Below are 5,389 nucleotides of genomic sequence, written 5' to 3'. Positions count from 1 at the left end.
CTTATTCTGGGACTATTCGCATATTAGATTAAATAGTTCTTCTTTTTCCAGCGAGAACTATCCTATATCTTTAGCATGTTTATTACTAGCACACACCATCGTATGTTTAAAGACATCACTTAACTGAAAAAAATCTAGTTTTGTTTGGTTAGCCTATAAATTAACACGTCCCGTTTATTGTATACAGTTAAGCTTCTCTAGTAGAGAAAGAGAATTGGCACATACCAAGAAATTCTTGTGAAACTTCTTTTTATGCGTTGGCTGTCGTGATTACTGGGTATTCTGCAGTTGCAAATTGATCGATGAGTGCACTTGGCTGAGATGCTTTTCTAATGTTCGGTAACCTATTCACACTTGACTTTGGATCACGGGGTCTGGTCATGTTTCTTGACGTAAAAGACCCTCTTTATTTGTCTGAGGTCGTTCTCGAATTCATCTTGCTCATCTTCTTATTTTGGAAATATAAAAAAAAAAAAAAATGCTACGGATGAAATCAATCCCCTCATTACTCCTTTCGTGTAACAGATATTATAAATTGTGTCAATGACAAGCCCCGATGCTATAAAGGTTGAAGATAGCTAACACATAATGCCTTCCTGTTCGTTACATGCTACTACACCCTTGTGCGTTCGATTCCCATGGAGCAACTATGCCTAAAGTGCGTGTATTCTTCAATTGTATAGCAACGGACACAAAATTTGGAAACGCTCACAATCCCAAACACACGATATCCACACGGTGTGGCAATTTCACATACCCCCCCCTGACTGGACGTTCATGGGTCTTAGTCTTTATGGTTCCTCCTAGGACCATGATCAGGTTAACTGTTAGGTTGGTGGGTTGGCGTTATAAATTTCTATTCAAAATAATTTATTCTACTTCAGTGCAAAGAATGGCCCTGGTTTTTGTGTTGCCTCTTTCCACCCCTTCCCCCTATTCACAAAGCCAATATAATCGTCCTACATCCTAGATAATATTCAAGGATACGTTTGTACAAACCCTAATACGAGCGTTTGTTTAATCCTTCAACTTAAATGGTAAACTAAACACTCCCCTAGTTCTCTACCCGACTACAAATCAACAAAATCTTTATAAATGATTTTTGAACACACCACTTTACCTCCATCACATCATTTTGTACAAACATCCCGGCTAATCCTATCACTACACGTGAAATGGTAACAGGGAAATTCTTGGCCGAATGTTCTAATGTCGCGCATGACAATCCCCCTTCCCACCCAAACCTACACCAACTAACGACCATCATAGATTTGCCTCGACTCCGTATGGAAAGCAAAGGTCATGTCATCATGCGACACAGTCCCGAAGCTCCGCTTTATGCGAATAACCCAGCTAATTCTGTTTATATGACCCTGATTGGCGCAAGTTTGAAGCAGAGAATCGATTACTGTCTGTATGAGGGATGAACAAAGTTGAGCTTCTTAATAATGTGGTTGTTTATATAGTCGCCTCGTTCAGTATTGTCTTAATAGAATATGTAAAGTGATGTTAAAAACCTTTTCCATAGGACGAACAAAAACTGCGCACTGACCTAACGTTATAAGCTCCACACTTTAAAAGCGGGTTTGGGTTTTACGTTTTTAGTGGTTAGGTATCATATCAGGTTAATCTGTTTAGTTTCGGTTCATAAGGACTGTATTAAGTTTAGTAACAAAATATTTCTATTTAAAAAAGTGTAACATATGAACATATATATGTGTATTTTTGACTTATTTTATGTTCCTATTTTTAACAATATTTTTCAAACCCTAATTGCTCTAAGACTATTGTTAGTTGTATTACTATCATCAGTTGGACCGACAAAGATAATAAGGTTTCATTGTCTCCAAGGATATCGATAGTCCATGATCAAAAATTAGACGAGGTTTGAACTTGTTTTTTGTAGTTAGCCTTTTTATGTTGGTCCTGATGGTGCGCTTATATGTTTATAGTATTTTTCTTTATGTATTCAATAAATTTGTATGTTGTATCTAAAAGTTTAGTGTCTGTAATAGAAATTATTATAAGAGTTTAATGATATTATTGATTTCAATGTTTTAAATTAGAAAGAAAAAGATAAGTACGTGTGATCAGGTTTTTATATCTTAACCAAAATTTAGGTGTCTTGGAGTACACGTTTAAGAACTTAAAGATTAATAAGTATATATGGTGGTTTTGTGTTGTAGGTTTTTGCACTCAGGCATCCAAAAACCCGCTCTTTCCCCTCTCCCCCCCCCCCCTTTGGGCTATCCCTTCCCATAACGCCTAATACACCTCAGGTTAAGAAGAAATTTAGACATCGACCGACAAACAACCTTTGAACATTGACCACTCCATTCTTTTCGAGCGTCTAATTTTCCGATAACGTTCATTGCAACTTTATATGCATTCGCTATAGTGTCATGCAAATTACGGACCTAGTCTAAAAATTTAGACCATTATGTGGTGGTGTATGAGACACCCAGTCTATTGGCCATAAGAAGTATGTTCCGCTCCTGTGCGGTTCATAACATTGAACATAGTATCAAAGAGAATATACTGTATCCAACTTTATGAAATACCAGTTGGTAAATTGTTGAATTGCTAAGTTTATAAACAACGATTACCTCAAGATGATATCTGTTTTTTACGTCGTAAAATTTTTTTCTAAACTTAAATCATGATCCACTAAGACATATTTTTGTTTTTGTTTTTTTGTTCAGAAATGTTGACAAACTTTGTTAATTCAACACATCGACTATGTCAGTTTATTATTCTTGAATCAAAGGGTTAGACAAACAACTATTATAAAAATCCCTGCCCTTTAATTTTATCTTCAATGGAAAACAAAACGGTTGAATGAAAAACTAATTATAATAAAAATAACAATAAATATAAATAGAGGATGACAGAAAAAGGACAAAAAATAACAACAAGATGACAAATGCATGTAAGGAGCTTGAATACAGAGATAGAAAATATTTCATTTTGGGTTGGATAAAATTGGTCGGATTTGCTTAATCTTCGTGATTTGTACTCCTTTGGAAATATTTTTTTATAAAAAAAAAATAAATAAAAAACGGGAAACACGGGGGGACATTTCAAAACAGGTATTTACAGATAGTAATTTTAAATGGTTCACAAAAGGGTCTAACTAAACATATTTTAAAAAAACCTTTCAACGCTTTAAAACATGTTTTTAACAAGTACATCTTTCAAAAAAAAATACATGTCTTTTGTTTTTAAAAACAAGAAATCTTCCCAGTTGCCACCGATATGCACGTAATACTCTCATATATCTATATCTATATAGCTATATATAGAGGAGAAGAGAGAGTCCGAGGAATACAGGCCGGAATTTGCACTGAGGAGAGAGCTGCGGAGGAAGTGGAGCCAGCTTGAGCGAGAGATCCGGGTTTTTCGCTGAGAGAACGGGTTTAGGAGTTGTGCTTGGTTTGTTATTTTGGGATTTAGGTCTTTTGTGTGAGAAATAATCTTAGAAGTGGGTTAATATGGGTTCCGTGTTATAAAAGGTTTAAACATGTGATAAAAATAAAAATAACCTTAATCAAATGTAAAAAAACACCCCTGGATTAGGTTTGTTATTATATGCGTCCACTAAAAACACCAACATTGACTATAAATATTTTCTTAAACACCGGACACCCTATAGTTATAAACGATATCTTTTCTCACTCATCACCAAACACAGTGCGAGATTCCGAACCCCATCCCCGGAACCATGAGATCAAATCTGGCGATAGCGACGCGCAACTGAAGAATCTGTACCGAAAAGGCCACAAATCTCCCGCGAGGCAATATATCTATGACCTCAGTATTCTAAGACAGTTGGTCTCAGTGTCCCCTTTCTGTTGCCTAGCGCCATGTGACAGAAGGCTTTGCTAACAGTCCGCGAGTGCGGTGGATGGATTGTCGTGAAATACTTAGACGTAACTCAATGGCGTTGTGATCGGAAAGTGTGGGGGCTTATACGTCCTTTGGGTTGGTTTGGCTCGCACGCCCCTTAGGTGTTGTTTTGGGTGTTTTTGTTATTAAACCTTTTTTTTTTTAAAACTTTTATTTTGTGTTTTTGACAAGAAGGCTCACTAGTAATAGACATATTTTATAATCAAACTTAAAAAAATCTAAAACGGAATTAAAAAATATTAATAGTTTTCTTAAATCATTAAACACAACAAACTATTTTAAAAAATGGGATTAGTAAATAGGATATGAACAGAATAAACGAAACACACCATGAATTGTTCTATCCTTGTCACTAGGTGTTCTCTCTCTACAATTTATGAAAAAGAAAAATTATTAGGTTATTGACTCAACACTTTACTAGAAGTATACCTCACCCCCTTCAGAGATTAGGCTCTTCGGTGTAGAAGATCAGGCACCACAATACAACAATAACAGCGATACACTGTTATTGTATGGTCGAATTGTGCTAATTAATATTATATGTTATAGATAACACTATTATATCATTGAAAAGGATATAGATCGAGCTCACATAACAGTTAGATAGATTGGTCCATGAATATAATTATTAATTCAGCAAAAATCTCTTTGAAAATATACCCATCCTGTTCAAATTAGGTAGTAGTAGATGACGTGTTACACTGTTAACGACGATTTGATGTGCTTCACACACAACACCACTGCTGTAATGTGAATGTCAGTACTCTCACACTTTTGGTATATATTTAAGAGTTCTTATATCAAAACATCAATAAAATTTTATCGGGAAGGACTAAACATGATAAAAGAAATTGATATCCCTATGATGCTCCTTTTTCGTCATATAATTTAATTTATCATACCCAATTCTTATACCCAGTATCATAACACAATAGTGTACTTACCGTTCAATTATCAAAATTATATATTAGTCCACACAGATAGACAACTAACAAAAAAAAAAAAAAAAAAAATAAAACACAAAAAGAGTGGACTGTTCGTATTATATTTCTGCATCAATGCGTATTGACAGGTTTCACAAAATATAATTTTGTTGTTTTTTTTTGTTTTTTTTTTTTTGTTTTGTTTCTAAACTATATTTCACACAAATGTATATCCTGCTTGTCATGTAAACGTGAGCGTTTGGCTCTATTATTTTTCACATTAATGAAATGGGATTTATCTCTTTGCCCTATAGTCTTTATATATAACATCGATGAGGCATATATCACACACTTTGATCAGAAACTCCAAATCAATTCTAGCTATTCGCATATGTGTTAGAGTAAAAAAATTGTCGTGGGTGAATGATGTTGATAAGAATACGCTATACGGCAGATTTTTAATTATGCTTGCTTGCAAGATCCTAGACACTCAAAAATATTAACTTAATTAATAAATAATAATAGATATAATAAGGAATTAATAATAATTAACTTATTAC

The sequence above is a fragment of the Pistacia vera genome, unplaced genomic scaffold (assembly GCF_008641045.1).
Source record: "Pistacia vera cultivar Batoury unplaced genomic scaffold, PisVer_v2 Contig262, whole genome shotgun sequence".
NCBI classification, from domain to species: Eukaryota; Viridiplantae; Streptophyta; class Magnoliopsida; order Sapindales; family Anacardiaceae; genus Pistacia; species Pistacia vera.
Note: the sequence above shows the minus strand (reverse complement) of the source record.